The sequence below is a fragment of the Dufourea novaeangliae genome, unplaced genomic scaffold, assembly GCF_001272555.1.
Source record: "Dufourea novaeangliae isolate 0120121106 unplaced genomic scaffold, ASM127255v1 scaffold25, whole genome shotgun sequence".
Taxonomy (NCBI): domain Eukaryota; kingdom Metazoa; phylum Arthropoda; class Insecta; order Hymenoptera; family Halictidae; genus Dufourea; species Dufourea novaeangliae.
Window position 1 is genome coordinate 1,056,442 of NW_015373901.1, and position 21,625 is coordinate 1,078,066.

The window sequence follows — 21,625 nt, forward strand, 5'->3', positions numbered from 1 at the left end:
GAGCAACGAATAGAGAGAGAGAAAGAGAGAGAGATGGATATTTCACGCGTTACGGGAATACGAATTACACTGTGAGCTATACTTTCGCGCCTGGATTTCGCAGCAACGATATTTATGACGTTCTCGGATGTACATCGGAATTCGACGAGAATAAAGAAACATGGTTGTCGATGTTGTGAGATGTTTCGTGATGGTTGCTAGGTATTGATCCCGCAGTATTATGGGAACCCGAGAAGCAAGTTCGGAGATGTTTAACGGGTTTGTTGTTACAAGCGTGTGAAATGGACCAAGTGACAGATAATTTTTTTCCTTGGGTGCACGGTAAATCCTCGATGAGTGTTCAAGACTTCTCGGAACTGACAAGGAGAGGTCCGCAGGTGTAACGTTGACTTTTTAACGATGTTTGGTACAGTGATAGAGCTCGGAATTCTGAAGGCAATTATATTTATTTCAGCCGCATATTGTCGTTTGTTTATGAAATATTTAATGTTAAGTGCCGAGGAGCCTTCGAATACTCAACCATGATTTACTGGACTTTTGGTCTGCTAACCCTTTCCATACGGCCATATTTGCGGCGAAATGTGTTACACAATATGGCTGTACGAAACGCCAGGGGTACTTTGGAGTAATTGTAAAGTTGACAATGCTTCCATACGTTGGGAAATTAAATTACATGTATATAATCTTTGAATAAGAAAAAACGGACTCACAATGAAATTTAATATTAAATCTACTTCAAGGGTTTATGAACTGTTTAATGTCGAAGGTAATGGTTGCTGCGAGGCGGGCGATTATGGTCACCCATAATATCGAAAGGGTTTAATATGAATGAGGTTTAATATTCTAAGAAAGTATGTTGGTTTAATAGAGTTTTGATATTCCTCTCGCATGTCCAATTGATATGCTGACAACCCCCTGCTATTAGGATGCCGTAAAGTGACAGTGGCTGCGAATGCGTATAGTTTATTAAATTTGTGTGACAAGAACGAACGTTTCGCGGAGAACATGCAAGAGAAGAGAGAGTACTTCTATATCTATATGGGATTCCACATAAAATGATTGTGTTCCATTGATGACCATACCTTCTAGTACATTCAGTCAAATGAACACGAGGATTCTTATTACAAAATATAACAATATATAATTTTCAATTAATTACTGTTTCACCCCTTAACTCCCAGTGTTCCACTGACGCAACACACATTTTAAAAGTGCATCGAAAGTCACCAAGAATCTGTAGCTTCCCTTACATAAAGTAGATCTCAACGATTTCGTTTGAGAAATTCAAGTATTCCCTCCAGAAACATAATAAACCATAACACAATACGAAACAATGGATCGGTTCAATATCGATATTTTCAACTTTAAAATAACAAATCTATCGGTCTTATAATTTCCAAATAACGATTTAAGGGCCCTGGCGTTAAAGGGTTAAACACAACATGAAGCTCGTAGACATTGTGTTTACAGGCTACAGTATTCAACAAACAAAATTCTGAAGTAAATTCTCCGTCCCGTAGAACCTATCAAATTTCTCCCCGAGACACGACACAAAAAATACTGTACCTGCTCCAGAAAGAACTGTCGCACCATATCAAACGGAACGCACTAGAAGGGACCAAGTAGAATCCAAAGGAACCTAAATAGGGTGGGTTCAATCGTGCACGCGCAAGAAAATCCGTTCGTCAAAGCGACGTAGAAGTTTGCAGGCGAAACGGGGAGCCGTATCGACGTACAAAATACTCAGGGACTCTGGGGTCCAACGATATTGCCGTCGAAGTTTCCCGGTTAAACTTCACCGGGCGACAGAGAACGAGGGTGAGAGAGAGAGAGAGTAGGAGAGGAAGTTGTGTCCCCACCCGCGAGCGTCGATTTCACGGGTAGCACAAAGGCGATCGTCTCTCTACCGGTTCGGCTGACGTCACACGACGGTTATTTACGCGCCTCGCGGAATACCGCTCGTTCGTCGGCTTTTCTTTTTCTTTCTCGTGCATCGAGCTAAAAATATTCAACGGCCGCCGCTGCCGCGCAGTTTTTCCCTTTTCATCCGCGGGATTCCGTCCGGCCACGACGCGGTACCACGAGACCGGAAAAAAAAAAGAAAGTCGAGGATATTTAAACTCTTGTGCCAGGACCCGCGTAAACATCGTGTGAACGTTTCAAAACGCCTGTGTGTCGTCTCATGGTCGACCGCGAAAAACTTCTCCGCGCTACCGTTGCTCGCCGCCTTTTTCGACGGTTCCGAGCCACGGTTTGTTTTTCTCGCCCGGTGAACATTCCACGGCCAGACCGTTGTGTCCGTTTCACGGTCGAAAATAACGCGACGCTCCGGATACGGAATCGTTGATTCTGGAGTACGTTTTGGGAATATTAAAATTCTTGGATAGTAGTGGATCCGGTCCGAATGGTTTGAATTTATGATTTTTTACAGTTTGGTGGTGGATCGTGGATCCTATTTGGTAGAATTTTGTAACGATTGCGGGAGACAATCAAGGACTGTAGGTGTATGGAATTTAATGGAGAAGAAAGTGTATTCATTTTGGGATCTTTGTGGAGTCCTATATTGAGAGCAAAAATAAATTTCTATTCTGTGTTTATGTACCTATGTGTAGACAGGGAAAGATTAACAATTGAGAATTAGTAGTACGTTACTCTCGCTAAATTGTGTTACATAGGGTGTTAATAGAAAATGGGGGACACTGTCATAGGGTGGATTCTATATGCTAAATTTGCAAGACGAAAATCAAGAACGATGTGATTCACCTTAATTACGAACCACCTAAATTTACAATTAATCTACTTGTATAAAAAAATACCCCCAACACGAAGGAATTTGAAATCTTCATTTTCAGATACGTTATAATTATACTGCGGATGTTTATGTAAATTCACAATTTTGGACACTAATTTATGAATATGAAAATAAGATAAAAATTTATTTCCCGTACTAGATGTCTTATTATGATGCTAATAATATGTAAATATTATTAAGTTTTGTTGAAGTCTTTATTTTACTGTACTTTCTATATTAAAATTTACTATAAATGTATAAACATCCGTAGTCTATTTACAATCATCGAAATGTTGTAGACCAAATATACTACTGGACTGATTTTGACCAAACATGACTATTAACCTTCCTGGAAACATACATACACTTTAAAACCAAAAAGCTGCATCAAAATCGGATTATTCGTTGATGAGTTACCAAACCATAGACAACCAAACACGCATACAAACAAGGTGTCAAACTTATGAACCCCTCCTTTTTGCGTGGGGACTTAAAAACAGCAGAACCATCTACAATTGAACCCCAAATGCAAATGACACATTTCTCCTCAGACGTCTCCGTATTCTTCTCCACAGAAAAAACTTCAAAATTAATTACATACAGTAACAAACACAAAAGTCACCACTTTTTTGATTCTTCATATTTCTACTATTCCTTAACATCAACTTAAAATCTCAAAATATTGGATTTCACACAGTTCTCAATTCTCTATCAAAGTCTATATTAAACACATCCCAGAATTTTAAGTTGAAGTTAAAAACTAATAAAGATCTCACAACTTTTTTGTCCGCTACGGTATGTCGCAAACCCCACAACTACGGTTAAAATCTTATATAGGCAGTGACTAGTAACTCTACCCCGTCTAGTAATTCCTATCCAGACAAAAAGTCTCGACGTCTAAATCATACGTTCGAACCTCGATGGTTTCTTCGAACCAGCTCAGTCGTGGCTCGACAACAATTGATTCGGTCGTATCGGATGATAAAGCGATCCGCCGGCCTGTCAGAAAGTCACTTGTACCGAGAGAGACAACGTAACCGTTTGAAATGTCACGGATTAATACGCGCAAAGTACCCAATCGCGGATCCGATAAGTCCAGGGCGCGATTTACGAGCGATTCAATACTGACACCGCTTGTTCGTCATACTACGCGTGAACCAGCCGCGCGTGACTTTCGGATTAATTTATCCCCTGGGGCCATTTATCTTCCGAACCGTCGGGGACCCCTGGTATTCAGGGAAAACTCCGAACAACACGTGGCGGCGCGGCCACGAAAGATTCGAGCGGAAAGTTGCCGGCTAGAGTGTTATAGAGGGAAAGAATTACGAACTTCCAGCGGAAACTAAGTTCCTTCGCGACCGTGATCCGTGACGAGGCGATGAACCTGTCGCGTCACCGGATAATTTCCTGCCAGGCCTGACTAATACGAGCCACTACTACTGACGAGTTGAATATCGATGAACGAAGTTTCGCAGTGTATACATAACTCTCTACCCCCCCCCTCTCTCTCTCTCTCTCTCTCTCTCTCTCTCTCTCTCTCTCTCTCTCGACTCGCTTTTGGGGTTCCCTCTTGTGCAGCCGTATAAATGTACGGGAGGAGGAGACACTGGGAGAATCTGGATGAATTATAATTAATGGAATATGATTCATGTATGTCCTATTAAATTATCATGGTTTGATAGAATTATTATTGTAATTTTTACCCCTTTAACGCCCAGGCCCTGAAATCGTTATTTCAAGATTATGAGACTGACTTATAATATGGTGTATCTTGTTAATTTGAAGTCGAAAATATCGACAGGAAACCAATCTATTTTAAGGAATTTGTTTATTTATTTTTAACCCTTTAATGCACAAAGATGTCTTCGATGTAAAACAATTATTTCTCGCGGACAATTAACTCAAAAATGGTCTCAACGCGTGCTGGGGTACCCCAGATGGTGTTACCTTAACTGTATTTTCACGACGAACACCCTGGAAATATGATTTTCTAGATGTGACGCATACGTCACACTGGGCGTAAAGAGTTAATAATCTTATATCGCGTTTACACTATTTATAGATGCGACCTATGTATTAGTGTGATAAGAATCATTGAGTTGATTCCCTTATTTTCGGTATACGCTTAAACTTAGGCTTTGGAGAATTGACATGAATTCTTGTAGGCATCATTTTAATTGGAGTATGTAAACGGATAGAGTTGAAGCATAGAAAAACAAATAACTTCATATCGTCGAATAGTTTCGATTGTGTGAGGCATTAAACAGTAAAAATGTAGTCAAATGTCAGTCCATTTGTGAGACTAGAAATTCTATTAAGTGAATAAATTAATTCATGGCTGACAGAATTAATTATTGACTTAAACTCGCCATCATTTTTCCGATAGGAATATTTTCAAGACCAGACTGTATTTTGGTTTTTTGTAAATAAACAATAACCAATGAAAAGAAGGCCACCAATTAATTTGTACACCTAATATTAGAGAAATTGTTAGTAATCTGGACAAGTCAGGATAGTAACTAATGAAAATATAAGCTCGATTTTCCCTAGAGGTAAAGCTCTTATTTAGAGGTCAGTGTTTAAAACAATTCATGTTAACGTATCAGATCGTACATTCGGTACACAATACATAAATAAAATCCAATACTAGGACACCAAGAAGTCTGACCAGGGGACGACAAAAAGGAATAAATGTTTCGGGACAGAAGCACCCAATAACTTAAATGACGACAAACCAGACGCGAAACGTGACACAGTTTTAGAACAAGAGGAAAACGACGAAGAATAAAACGACGGAGGACTCGTAAAACCGGAAGTTCCACTATAACCGTTAGAAAGGAGGAACGCTCCAGCAAACGTATTTCATATTCTCGGTTCAATTCTATCGAGGAACTCTTTCAGCGAGTTTGATCGACCCTCGTCTTTTATTCAAAACCTGCTCAATAATATCGAAAACGTATAAACATACTTTTACTCTTTACCTCTCTCTCTCTTTATTCTCGGCACAAATCTTAAACAGGAGGAAGCAATTCAGTGGAAGGAAACTCGATTCGTAAATATACAATATTTACTAACGAGAGACTGTCAATCGATATCAATACATTTTTTCATTAACCCATCCACAGGTTATTGAATTCGTCAGGCGTAATGAATCGCTGATAACTCGCAATAAAATACGTACACAACTTAAAATTACCCTGTATACACATAAAACATAAATGTCGTTCCAATGGTAAAATTGCATAACTGCAAAAACTGAATTATTCAGAATAGAAGAAAACCTATTACCGTAGATATGATTTCCTAAAGCATTAATAAATAAAGTGAAACATATTTTCAATTATAGAAACGAGGTTATACAGACTCCTCTCGATTATCGTCCCTCTCTCGGGTCGGCGCCGGACAATAATCTTATAGGGAGATATTGCCTCAGACCCTCGTAACTTCATTTTTTGCACGAAGCTTGAACCTCGACGACAAAAGCTCCCAACAAAGTATGCGCTTGCCAGGGTCCACGCCCCCGCCAGTGGTGGGGATAACGCCTGGACAATAATCGCGGGGAACAAACCAGACGATAATCGAGAGGAATCTGTAGATATTATGTAACCGTTTTTTGCACGAAGCCCGAACCTTGACAACAAAAGCTCCCAACAAAGTATGCCCTTGTCAGTGATGGGGATAACGCCTGGACAATAATCGCGTAGACCAAGCAAGACAATAATCGAGATGAGTCTGTAACCCGAAAACAGGTCGACCTCGTTGCTCATTCCATTATCCCGTTGATCTCGTGAATCCGTGAATATATCGATCTCGCCTCTGCGTTCAACTCCAGGATTGCATTTATCGCATATACACACTCTCTGCTCCGTCAGCCTCGCTCGAAGCGGAGTGCGATACACCAGATTGTGGGCGAGAAACATAGGGGACAGAGAGAGAAAGCGAACGAACACAACCGGACGCGATATCGATTGGTGCTCCTCCGCGAGCGCCGGCCACGCTGTACGCAATAAACTCACGCAATCTGCAGATCCGCGGGCAAACATTTCCTACTCCTATCCCCCGACGCGTGACGCGCGGCGTTGCAATTTGAATTCGCTCGTGCTGCGCGCCAGCGCGCCCCGTTTTCACCGTTCCGTGCACACAGATTCGACGCATACACGTACAGATTCAGCAGTATAAACGGTGGAAAACAGGCGGGTGGGAACGGGTGAGGGATACACGCGTTTGATCGACGCGTTTTCCGCTTCGATAAACACGCCTAACGACGCGGCCCGCCGTTACGTCGTGTAAGCAGAATGTTCTCTTCCCGTGGAATCTGTAATGTAGACGGGCCGGGGGTTCGCGTGCGTCGGACGGGGGCCGAGGAATCAGGAAAGAGGATCACATTGGGCTGGAGAATTATGGATCCACTGTTTTTGTTAACGAGCAACGGATTGGAGATGGTGTTTTTCCTCGGTGTGAAGCGGTTTGTTTGATTTGGTTGTGATTTCTTGCTGTGCAAGACGATGTTTGTTAATGGGTCTGTGGTTTGAATGCGAGGAGATTCGTGCAAAAGTATGTTAGAGGTTTTTGTGGGTTTTGGAAAGGTAATCGAATGGATGATTTGGTGATCCTTGAAGTAGAAGACGTACAGACTTCTCTCAAAATGGTGATCGATAGAAGCTCCTATTAATCCATTTGGACTATAAATCGTTAGAAAGCATTTACACAATATCTACAGACTCCTTTCGATTATAGTCTCGCTTGTTCTACACGATTATTGTCCAGGCGTCATCTCCATCACTGGGGAGGGGGTCCTGGAACCTGACAATCGCATACTTTGTTGCTCCTCTGCTTTTGTTGCAGGGTCAGGCTTCGGGAAGACAAACGAATTTACGAGGGTCTGAAGCATTTCTCCCTATAGGATTATTGTCCCGGCGCGGACCCGATTTCGGGACGATAATCGAGGGGAGTCTGTATTATACAATTTTCGGAACACTCAATCGAGTACCTATCATTTTTTCTTGTGTGAGAGAAATTTTCAAAAGATTCTGAATAATATAATACAGAATTCACCTCCGAATTATGTACAATAAACGAGCAACAATGACTGATAGCTTACAAGTAGACCTCGTTTCATTCGTCTGAATTGGTTTCTACGTTCGACCACTTCCATCCCTCTACTGATACTGTACGAACCTCCTTTCAGCGAACATAAGAATTCTTATAAATAAATTTTCCCTAACAATGTTACTTAATTTCGTACAGACTTCGATACATTTTATACACATCGCTAAGAGTATCCACAAACAAGTTCACCGTTTCCCTAAAATTTCAGCCAAGGTTTAACGTGACTTCCACCAACAGACGGGGACTTTAAGGGGACATAAGTCTGAAGAACCGTTCTGGACTCGAATGGATCACCTAGTACGGGAGAGGAACGAGGGGATCGATATCAACGAAGCGATGAACACTTGTGCGAATGGGTATAGCCCGACAGAGAGAGAGAGAATGACTTCCGATCGTCCTCTCGAGCGACGATCGCCGAACGATTAAGCTTGGAGTCCGCAGAGCGGGTCCGCTGTTAACCGCGTTAATTGCGATCCAGACGCGCTGCTTTCCACTCGGCGATTTCAATTTGTTCGACACGGTTAACCAGCGTGCCGAACCGTCCGGAGAGGAAACGAGAAGCTGAACCGACCCCCACGAGGGGACAAGGACGCGTTGTGACACGGACACGTGCCAATCTAGGCGAACGCGCGCGCACGCCTCGAGACTACATCGTTGCTATTTATCCAATGATCGTTCTATGAGCTGACCCCAAGTGTTAGCGGACAGGTCGGTTCGTTTTATTGGAATCGTCGCTTTAAGAACCAACTTCCTTAGAGAACGAGTTTCGCGAACTGGGGCGCGACGCTCTGCGATTACAAGTGGTCTGCAAAGTATGAGTTTACGATATCGTTGGATGAAACAATTTTTTTAATGTATGTACATACGTATGGTCGATGTCACTGTTCACGACAGTGGACGCCTATTTTATTGTTGTAGTGACAATATCTGGAACGTTTCTTGGCGATCGACAGTACGAACCTTCTTTAACAGTAAATCTATCGAACGCTTCAAAAAGGTAGGAATTATAATGGCAAAACTGATTATTTCAGCGATCGTGGTAGGTTTAGTGTTAAATGACATCCAACCATTAAAAAAACGGTATTAGTGTAACTACTAGTTCGTTATTTATCGCGAGTAAACACATTGTTTATGAAAACAAATTTTTTGTAGGGTTCTAAATAGTCTTAAAGTGACTATTAGTTTTTGATTTTATGGAAAAAAGTTTTTGTACCAGATAGGAAAAAGATGTGAGCGGATTAAGGAGCCTGATAAGTGTTTGTATTCATGTGTAAATAAACATTTTGTATTCATGTGTATCTTTATTTGTTCGATTCTTGTGAAATATTTTCTCCTTCGTGGAATCGACAGTTTCCTTTGGCGCGCTTATTGATCGAGTAATTCCCTCGAAATGGAGAGAGGAAAGCAATGATTTCGCAGAAAGATATAGAAAAAGAATAAGTAAATGATCCTGACAACCGCAACACTTGAACCATCGTAATTAAGAGAAATATACAGAGGGAAGATAGTAGCTACTGTCAATTAAATACTTTCCTATTTTAAATTGCCCTTTATCTCACGAACTTCTATAGCAGCAGTAACGTTATTTATCCGGCTTTTCCAACTGAGAAACAATAGCAATTAATGAGCTCGATCTTTGGTAAATGTCAGATGATTATCGACCTGTTCTCGCCTTACATATCGCCGATGATTTCGAAAGTTCGACTGGCGAAGAAGACATTCGAAACCATGAATCGGCGATGTTTTATTCAGCTAGGCGGAAGGAAAACCGACGGTCGCATTAATTGCCGTGATGCACGGGTTGGAAACGCGACGGAAAATAACGCTACAGTGTCCCGTATTTTACAGGTGGAAGCATCGCCCGGCCGACACACGCGATGTGTCAATAATGGGAGTCATTAACGTTCGCGCGTGACGTTGCACGCGATGTGCCTGCCTGGAAATCGACGCGAACACGCAGTTAACGGTAACACGAAATGAACAGATCGACGATTGCCCGGGAATAACGAAACGAAAAACTCTTGATCGTTGTCGTTCCCCGAGAACGTATTCACACGGTGAAATTTTCATTTTCTTCCATGTTTTTAGACATGAACACAGATTAACCCCTTAAACGTTCTAGTTCATCGCCGAAAGTGCGGTCCACGAATTTTTCACTGCTGGCGTATAAAAATAATGGGACAATCTGCACCAGGCATATTCCTCATGCAAATATAAATCAAAAAGTCCTTTACCGTTTTTTAATCTAAAGCTCCATTTCCGAGGTATTGGTAGTTAAACAAACTCCAATCAGCTGAGAGGTCGGCCACACGTACGCGTAGTAGAATAGTAAGAATATATGTGTTACGAATTGTCCTGTCATTTTGAGACAGCCTGTATAAAGAAAAATAAAGCGAAAAAAGAGTAAATTTTTTTCGCTTGAGGTTACATTTTCAGGAATATTTGGTTTGAACATTTATTTTAAACTTCTGTATCGTGCTGGCAATAAGTAGAAATGGTCTGCAATGGACAGACTCGTTAGCCAAGTCTTATTCTACTGCCCGTGTATCCAACAAATTTTCAAGTTGAATTATATCGAAGATGAAGCATCATCGGAAAGAATATTATTCTTTTTTTGGATAGACTTACTTTTTCTTATAGAATCACCTCCTGGCCGGTTGTACTACCCGACCAAAAATACCTCGTATACATATTCGAACAATGTTACCTAAATTACACTGGAACTACCAAGCAAGTCAAAATGACTTGTCTATACATTCTCGCAACGATGATTAAAATGTTACAACACATTTTCTCAGATCTTTTGCCACTTTTATAACGATATGAAAATGAAGCAATTTGTTAATTTATGAATTTAACTTTCAAAAGTTTCCCAAGTTTATCGACCGATTGAAATCGTCGGTGGTTCTAGTGTTAAAAACACGTCTCATTACAGACAGTATGAACTAAAAACTCTTGAAGCTACTCGACTGCAGAGTAGTCGTATCAAAAGGGATACTCGGTCAGCAATCAAAGAACCGAGTGATCGAAATAAGCATCGTTCGATTATCGGATCATCCATCAGTCGCCTCATCATCGGTTAATATAATTGAGCTTCCACTAAACGAGTGCCATACTTAGATCATAAATTTCTGTACAGTTCGTTAGACGAATCATTACGTGGAAATTCAACGAACGGGTGAACACGCGACAATAGTTCCCCCCGACGTGATTCCCGTTACACGCAACGCGCGCGCCACAAATTCAACCACTGCTCCATCAACTTCTTCCTACGATTCGGTCGGTCGATCGATATCGAGTTCCGGAATGTATTCGTACCCTGGAGATGCTTTATCTCCCGTCGACGGAATGGAATCCAGAATTTCCACGATGTAAATGCTCCATCCGAACGAATTCCCCGTCTGTTTCTTTCCCTTCGCCGTCTTCATCTCGCTCCCCCAATGTCGGCTGCCGTTCTCTTTTTCCACGGGCTGTTTTCAGCGCGACTACGAGAGACGAACTCTCGTTCGTAGCGAAAGTACAACCCCCCTCACCACCCATGACCCCGCCAGGGCAGTTTACGCGAGGGAAACTACGACTTACGAGCTTTCCGCGTCCCTGGGAAACGCGGTGCTTTAGTTACAAACACTCGTTCCGAGCGAACGCACGCGAACGGCGGCCACCACCACCACGGCGGGGGATGAAATGGTCGGATCGTTTCTTGTCTGAACCGTAAACGATCTCCAAGGATCCAGAAAGGGTATCGTAAATAATCTGTTTGACGGACTCGGTTTGGCGAACAGGCTAGACCGTTTAAACGATTATATTGTGAGTCTCAATTTTTTGTTTCACATAATATCGTGTAGAAGTGTCTAGGTGAATTTTGTAATAGGAAATGCTTTTACTAAAGAAGACTTCTAACAAATAGTGGGCCCATCCACCCAAAGATCAAGCTTGCACGCGCTATTGCACTGTCCAGATATTTTCTTGGAAGAATTTCTTCAAGGTGTCGTAGAATCCCAGCGACTGGAACACTGACAACTTTTCACGATGATGTATAGTTAGTTGTGTATGCTATCTGCACGTGTAACTTTACGCATTTTATTATGCATTATATGAAGAAAAACGGAACAAGACTTGAGTGGAAGATGAGAAAATGAATCAAGAAGAAGAATATTGAAGGTTTTGTTGGATTAATTCTTCTTGATGAGTTTTTGGTCTAAAATTGTTAGTAGTAATGTTTTCTAACGATTTACATACGAGTAATAGGAGCTTCCATGGATCACCATTTTATCTAATTTAATTATTCTACAATGTACTGACTTATCACTTCTACTTCAACCATTGATCGTTTTCACTCGACTATATTCACTATATTCCAATGTATACATATACATAGATTCCGTAACGCGTCTGGCTTTATTCAGCTCGTGTCAACGTTTGCGACCCTTATATTCGGCTGACCCAACAGCCAAGTAACAGTAGCCACACAATTCCACCAAGTTTATCGCGACGGGAAGAAAAACAAATAAGCTTGCGCGGGAAATACTCTCGAACGCGATAAAATAACACGTCGGAATGCGAGAAACCAGAGCTGGCCCCGGTTGTGTTCGGTTTGCTCGGTTACCGGCTGCGTTCGCCGCAAAACGAGCAATCGCGGGAATGAGAATCTCGCTCGTTATTTGATTGGATGTCGCGTTTTTTGCGAGATTACAAGGTTAAGTTCACCGTTGCACGCGTGGGTGTTCGTTGCCGGATTCAATAAAGGTACACGATCACATCGACGAACTGTTTCCCTAAAACGTCTTCCTGTTTTGATGGCTGACACATTAAAAAAGAAGAAGTTCCGACTGTCTGACGTCAAACACTGCGAGACACTGTGTTGTACAAAAAATATCTGACACGGAAGTTAGTCATAGACGTATACTCTGTGCGTCCAACGTCTACTTGATTACCAAAAATAAACCTATAAAATGTTATACTTTTCTCTTGTGAAGTGAAGTAATCCGCCAACTAATCTAGTGTTTATATTTGCCACAAAATATTTGTCTACCCTAGATATTATTGCATTTAAAAATCTACCATACGAAATTGAACCATTACTAATCCAACTTATGTAACCAATCTATTCTGCAACCACTGTAGTCGCTAATGACCCTAGCAATCAATGCGACTCAAAACATTCAATTATCCGACCATCGTTCGACGAGCTATACATATATCCTATTCAAACTATCTTCCCATACAAAAAAACTTTCTCCAAAAATCATTCGAGTATTCCACAAGCTTCTTTAGATAAATATTCTCCAATACTTTACCATAAGATCAAGAGACAGTATCAGGTAAAACAAAGTAGAATTCAACAGAAGGTAATAAGTAGACTGCGGATTTTATGCATTTATAAAATTTCGATCATTTAAAAGTCAACATAATAAAAAGTTCAGGTTTTTATAAAACTACTAGAACTTTTAACAGGTCAAATAAAATTTTATTTACATCCAGTTTAATTAATCCATAAATTTCTACATCTGCATAAACATCCGCAGTATAGTAATAAAGAACTCTCTTTTTTCAAGAGGACATTCAATGGCTACGAAGACACTACACACTGCCGAGTCATAAAACACACGAGTTTCCGGCGACTAACAACGAAGCTCGATATCTCGCGGTTGACATCGTGTAGCCTACCGTTGGCAGAACGCGGTGTTAGCTCGCCGTTGCTACAGATCGACATTATTTCGAGAATTGGCCCGCGGCCAGCCATGTCCTCCCGCGGATCGGTATTTTAATAAGCCCCCCGTCAGCGTCGTTCGTTTTCCACCGCTGTTTCCGCGCCGGGACACCCGTATCACCTTCAATAAGAACAAAAAATAATTGAAAATCGACAAGCTGGGTCTCGCAGTCTACCGGAATATAGGACGAGCAGTTTTATTAAGCGACGGTAAATCACTCTCGAGTGAAGTCATGGAGGCAGTATCGTTGTTGACGGCTCTTCCTCGAACGAGTTTCGATTGTAATTTGCGCGGGAACGACCAGGGGGAAGGAGCCGAGGAGTTTATTAGTCGATCGTTTTACGGCTGTGCAAAGATAATTCCGCGCGGAATACGACGATTAAAGAAACAGTAAGTACGCAAGATTATTGCGAAAGACGACGAAGATCGAATATTAGTTCGGGCGATTGGATTCGTTGCTAAATGAATCTGAGGAAAATTAATCGTACGACATAGATGGTAACTTCGAGAAAAAGAAATTATTATGTGTACAAATTAATTCGTGGCCCCCACGATTAATTATTGACTCAAAACCGCCATCATTTTTTCGAGGGGATATTCGCAAATTGTCCGAGAAATGGCGTAAATGTGTAGAACGTGAAACAATGAATTCGTCGAAATTATTTACCGCCTATTCCATAAATTTTCCACTGCATAACTACGATGGGGCAAAGAGAAAAGAAAATATTTTTTCACACGAACTCATACCCAGCGATGATATATTCTTCCAACTCTGATATAATCCGTAATCTTCTCGAGACTCCTATACACACGAAATTCCTATCGTCGTGTCGTTAAAGTAGACGAAACACCGGATAAGTCTGTAGTTGATTTTCCTCGGTGTATCGGGGGAACGGGAGCCCGCGGGAAAATCCGACATTTCGGTATCAGCCGTCGTCGTTACGTTCGGGTTTATACAGCGAACGGAGGAGGCGGTCGTAGAAAGCGGCGGGCGTAGCTTGCATCAGGCAGTCTCGCCGTTGTTGAAATTTATGGATAACCTTGATCGTCACGATCCCCGAGACGGATATTTTCCAATATTAATAAACGTTCCACGGGCGAAGTGCTCGACGTAATATAACGTTTATTCGGTACATTATTAGTCGCGTGTGCGCGCACGTGTGCCGTGTAACTCGCGTGGAAGATGGAAGCTTCCGGGTAGCCATTATGCATGTGTCCGTGGCACCACCCCATCCTTTAGTAATATTCACACAGTTCCTTTAATACTAATCCTTTAATACTGACTAGTTCCTCTAATAACCCATTCCACGGAAGTCGACGAGAAATTCAACATTTCACAATTACATCCGAAACCACCTGATCGCGTTTCTTCGACTGGAATCGTTCGGTTGAACGATTACTTTTGGAATCAAAATAACCTCTACTGAAAAACATCCCAGGCTTTATATAACATCGTTAAATTAATCCCTTTCCTTTCTAAACGAAACAATTAAATCCTCCAAACAATGGGTTCGCTACCACCCCCTCACCCCCACCCCCCTCAAAAATGCAAAACTCGATTGCTTCCCTCTCGTGCCGTGAATTCTCGCGTCGCAACGCGAAATTCTTCTATCTCGTTCAAACAACACTCATAAAATAATTCAACGAATTCGATGGAACGGAATAAACCGCGAGGCCAAAGACCTCATACCTGTGAAACGCTGAAAAAAAAAATCGCCGGTACACCAGTCCTCCCATGCAGCCGTTGATTACGTTTCGATTAGCGGGGTCATTTATTGGCTATTCATAAAATTCAAGGGACCGTGCACGTGCGCGCAGACTGGACGGAAAGGGACGATGCATCGAATTGACGTGCCGGCGGTAATGGAATTGCTCTTGGGCAACGTCAGCGCGCGATTTTCCACGTGATTCCACTTCCCTGTGATTCGCATTCTCGTCCTATAATACTCTTCCTCCCCCCCCCCCTGCAGAACGTACGGCTACCTCTCGTCCCTGTGTCGAGATAAAGAAAAAACGAATATACGAAATACCACGGTGAATTCGATCAGCGGTTTTTATCCTCGAAACTTTCGACCGCACGAAAGTTTCTGGGGGATGAGAAAGCGAGGAAATGCTCGTTAATTACAGTTGCAACGAGATACTAGGGATTATTATGCGGTAGTCTGACGAGGCAAGGACTCCAACTGTCCGATTTCGATTTTAACGGGGATTTTTGAGATGATATTACACAGGTCTCTAATGATATATTATGAATGAAATATTATGTGTAGACGCTAGATTATTTGAGAGATATAAACAATTAAATTTACGAACCTTGAAGATATAGATACTATGAGTATAAATGATTAGTTATAGAAATTGCGTTGGTAAAATATAACAAAATTATTTCGGTGAACGGGAATCGATCCCAAGACTTTCGATTTACCAACCAAACATTATAAGTACGCAAATTTAATTGTTTGTACATTTAAAATTATCGAGTGTTTACACGTAATATTTCACATATATCATTAGGATCTTGTATACTATCGTCTTACAAAACCCCGTGTTCCTTAATGGACCCATCAATAAAATAGAATATGTTTTACACTGGACAATAAGGAACAGTCTACTGAATTCAACCAATAATCAATAGAATTAATTCCACTGGTAAATAATCTTTCCGAAACTATCATTTCAGTCTAGTTTTATGGAATACCGTGAGCTAAATGAACGTTTGGAGTATAATGAGAATGCACGTTGATAATTCAAGGCATTTCCTCTGCCCTGTGCGGCTTGAAAAGTTAATTAATTTATCCCCGACCGCTACTGCAATTATTTTCCGTTTCTGTTACTAGTATCGCGTACACAATTTTTACAAACCCCCAATTATGTAAAGATCGCGGACCGAATCAATAATGTATTCATTTATAGGTGAATTATCGATCGATGGTTGGCGTTGCATCCAATTTCGCTTAGAGTATTCTGGAGGGCAACTTTTGCCTCTCGACCTCGTCCCGCGTAATTATTTTCGACCGAATTTAATTCACCGACGTTCCACGGTCCGCGCGTAAAACACCGTTAACTATGTTTAATGAACGCCACGAGATGAACAACGTTGACGGCTTATTACTCGAGCACAGAGGGACAGATGTAATTTAACACCGGGGCGTACCGCTATCAATACGCCGGTGTAAAATTACTGGCCGTTGCGAATTATAATACGTAAATATTGTGTGTTCGCGATGTAATTGCAATTGACCCAGGACGGACAATTATAACCGACCGCCCAACGAAATAAACAACACGTGGAAATTGCGAAAGTGCACGTTTCGGAAAAACCGTTTCTCGAAAAATTCTGATAACGTTTGTCGACGAGTATGGAACATTTATACGGACATTTCGTCATCATTTCGGAACATTCTGCTTCTGAAAATACATATACTTTCCTAGGAGTTCTCGTCAAGGATAGTAGAAGAGATTATAGCTGAATAATTCAGCAGAAAAGACCAGAACTTAACAAACAATCTATATCCTAATCATTTCATACTATTAAACAGCAAATGATTATAAGCATTATTATCATAGCTAAACTCTATCCAATAGTCTTCTATCAATCCTCTAAAGGACACCAAAGTCACGAAGTTGCAAAATTGATGATCAAGAATCCATTTTTCGAAAGAGATTAACGCCCAAACTCGAGATAAGCAATTACACACGAATCGCAAAAGAGGAAAGTTATAAACAAAAAAAACCTCCCCCAGGGTTTATCGAAACGAACGACCGATGTCTGTGGAGGGTGATCGAAAATTTATACAGAAATTTTGTCGTATATAATCCCCTATAGGCGGTCTCCGTCAGCTTTTAGCCGAGGGCCGAGAGAAAGAAGAGGCCCGTCCAGTTCGATGGAAGAGATTATCCGATAAATCGCTGACTCGGCCGGGCAAATAGGAACACGGAACTAGCAGACGGCTTCTATAAGCAGTTCGAGACGGGCTACGAAGGAGGAGGGGTGTGGAGGCGGCGGCGGGCTCGTTGAGGCTTCGAGGAGGTGGTAAGAGGCTGTGTGTAAGATCGATGAAGCCACTTTGACGCCAACACGGATGACACGTTCTACACCGGGATATTGCAAATACCCGTGCAATCTCTCTCTCTTTCTCTCTAGCAGCCGCACTCTCAGCCGTCGACAAACTTTTACGAGGCATCTCCGCGACGAGAGAAGCTAAGGGTGTATCAAGTTAATCGGTACGTCTCCATGGTGTACGCGCGTAAAATAAAGATCCGTCGGCTATCCGATTTGTATTAAACTTGTAAGGGGATATAAATATGTACCGAGTAAACGGAGTGCCAGCGGCGAAGGGGGGATGAAATTGTTCACTCGAACAGGTATCATCGATCCTGTAGCGACGACAGGATCTACCGTATTGCGTTTTACAGCGATAATCGTTACGTCTTTTGCAATTCTTTTCGTTAAGTGATCATTTTGACTTTAATTTTCAGTTTAAGAGTCTCGCGTTAATGGTGGTTTTTTACAACCACTAATTTTGTACTCTTTTATATTATCACTATTTTCATAACAAATAATAGCAGATTATGAAATTAATATTGTTCGTAAATATATAGAAATGAACGACGAATATAGTAACACAAACACTTTTAATTTGTTCCTTTTCTTTTACCCGACATTTAATTAAACATAAATGGGGTATCAAATTCAGTGGCGTTACGCTATCTTTTAATAGGATGTCAACTACTAACATTGCCTCCTTTCTGACACACAATACAAAGCACAAAACCTATAAAGAATATCACGTATTGAGTGTAAAATTTTGTCTTCAATAGTAATGTAATAGTCGCGAAATATCGTGTACAACGTCCTAAACTAATTAACACGCTAAATAGATTAATATCCTTACCCAATCACATATTTTCGTTCTAATCTTCCGTCCGATTTCCCTTCAATAGAACGATGTTACGACGATTCACTTTGATACACACACTGATACAGAAGATACACTTACTTAGTGGAAATCACGAATCAGAGGTTGTGCGTGCGGTATTAATTGCAGGCGAGAGGTTAATGATCCACGGTATCCGTCAATGTTCCTCTACGCGCGCGTTCCGAGGCAAACGGCGGAAAGGCTAGGTCCCGACTGCGCCACCGATCACGGTTTCGGAGACGAAATTTCAGTCGGGGAAAACAGGAACAACGTTTGTAAACGGCTGGGGTCTCGTTTTCGAGATGCTACCGAAGGTCGGAGAGGTAATTGGTCCGCCAACCTTGCCGGGTGTTTGCAGTTTGCTTTGGTTTCTGGGACACCGACCGTGATGGAAAACCGTACAGATCGAATTAAGCCCCGAAATCGCACCTAACTATTACTACTACTACGGCGACCGCGCGGAGGAGCGATACTCCCAGTTAATTTAACTTATTTATAGCCGAGTTTCGGACCCCCCTCTTACCCCCTCGGGCACCGAAACCGCCGACGATTTTCAACGCTGGAGAGAGTTTCGAAACTCACGGATCTAATCGCCGCCATTATTTCACGTGTACGGACTTTATACCGACCGTGTTTGTTCATTGAAATAATCCGTTCACGATAATCGAAATCATTATTAGGTACTGGTCAATGTAATATAATATTAGAAATCGAACACCTTTCATACATAAGACTTTTTCAGAACAAATTATAGTCAGTTCAAGGAGATGAACAGGACTCGAACCCACTTTCTTCAGATCCTCGATTGCCCAATCTGTACCTTAATCAAATAAACTACTTTCTAAACCCTTCCAGTTTGCCTAATTTCCTAACTCTTTTCAAGGGATGTCTCGAGCTCCGCATCTCACAATACTGTACTCCTATACTCCTACTCCAATCTACGCACAAATTAAGAATAAAAATAACTATAAAATGACTGATTCGTACCTCCACAGTCAACGAAGTCCAGAATAAAAGGAAAAAAGAAGACCTAGATAACGAAAGGAAAAATGCTTCAGAAAAATTCAATAATTGGTCAAATCACATTTTTCCTCGTTAGAATATCGACGTCGAAAGGAAAACTCGGACGGCAGTCACCCGCGAGGGTGAAACTTCTCGCAAATTCCGGGCGAAACGACGTTCGACTTTTCGTCAGCGGAAGAAGGAAAGGATCCCACGGTTCATCTTTTCCACTCCACCGAGGAACCTGTCGGGACCCCCCCTTGGGTTTCGTACCTCTCACCAACAGATTCACGTACAACTTTTATTGCCCCGCCGAATTTATGGGGTGTTTGGCTCGCCACCGGAAACTCGCGGGGAAGTATAAATTCGTTTCGTACAGAGCTGAGATTTCTGTCTCGAGTTTTATACGCGGCAGATTTATCTCCCTCCGTTGCGCGACGCCGCGAACCTTTCGACCGGGCATTAGTCGCGACCGAGTGGCAAATGGCCATTGCGTTCTCGCCCTCGCGGGATCGTTTGCTCTTAAATTCAGTTACCGGAGAACACAGTTCCGATAACTATACTAACAGGACGACAAATTTCGTGACAAGGATAGGCAGTCTTCTATAGATCGAAACGAAAGATTGTGCACGGTGTTTACCTATCGTTAATTAGAGTAGCGATCAAAAAAGTTACCATTTTTTTGATTCTTTATGTTTCTGTTGTTTCTTAATATCAACTTAAAAACTTAATATACTGAGTTTTATACAGCTCTTATTTTTCTATTAAAAAGGACAAAGTGTAGATTATGTATGCAATTTTTAAACACTATGGCCAGTTTATTTCGAGCTTTTATTAACCTTTCAAAGCTACCACAAAACTAACCCCAAACTAATTTTGTTTGTTACCTTTTTCGGAAAATCCGGGAGAGAACTGATTTACTTTATAATAACATTATCATTATTGATAAAATGACTACATTCCTAAAGAATTAGCGTTACGAGTCGTAGCGTCTTTTTTAATTATTAAACTAAAATTCACAATGGGGTGAAATTTCACCCACAGTATTTACTAAGGGTTAAAACAAATGAAGCAATTAAAGAGTACAGAACTGAGAGTTTATATTCCTCCATTTTCTTTTTTTCCCTTACAGTCACTTCGTACCAAGTTTGTGATTCAACATTTCACGAAAAAAGCGGGCACGTTTCTTAATTAATGTTACTATAGCTGCGTGCGGAGTTTTTGCTCCGAGAGGATATTTGAAAATGATTCAACGCCGGCCGGAAATGGTGACTAACGAGATTCGTGGAAAACAGGAACTGCAAAAAGCAAGGGAGCGTAATTATTTTCTGCAAACGATCGAGAAGGTAAACTCGCCGAGGGAAGGAAACAGCAGGGTGTGATCGGAACGCGAGTCGCGCCACAGGTGGCGGGGAGACGCACGCGATCGTAAATTTCGGGAAAATAAAAAAAAATTCAACGTGCTGCATCGACGCGAGACTGGATGAAAAATTCTTTTCGTTATCTCCGTTCGTACGTTGTGTACGGATCCGACATGTAGAAAATTGGTTCTAATTCGACAAAAATATTCGTCCATATTGGTTACGAGACAGAAACTGGAACTGTGGATACAAATACTCTTTTGAGAGACAAAATTTTATTCTACTTCGCATTTATTTAGGCACACACTTGAAATTTTATATTCAACACGACATATTCTTTGTTTTAATTCTTATCAGCTTCTAGAAAGTAACCCCTAATGGGACCATTTACCCTTCGTGCACTGTTCGGCACAATTCTTAATTATATTTTTTATTATAATAATTTGTAAATCAATTTGATACAGATAGCTTGGATATATTGTAAACGATAGGCAAATATATAACTCTTAATATGATATTAATTCAAACTCTATTTAATTCAAGGATGAGCAATTCAATACATCGAACGAGGGTTAAAATAAATGAGAAAAATTTCACTTAATTCGGCAGAAGATATCTACGCTCTTATGTTCATCAACAGAATTTCATTTTAGCACAACTTTTTAATAAAAAGACAACTCACGTGCCATCGCTTCACTACACTTTGCCCAAACACACCATCGAAGCTCTGCC

At 41.3% G+C, this 21,625-nt stretch overlaps 1 protein-coding gene across 1 annotated transcript in view; it reads right to left on the minus strand.

Annotated features, from left to right (window-relative positions):
• LOC107193717 (mucin-5AC) overlaps positions 1–21,625 on the minus strand; it is a 392,296-nt gene that overhangs the window by 142,713 nt on the left and 227,958 nt on the right. The gene's annotated exons all lie outside the window — the stretch shown is intronic.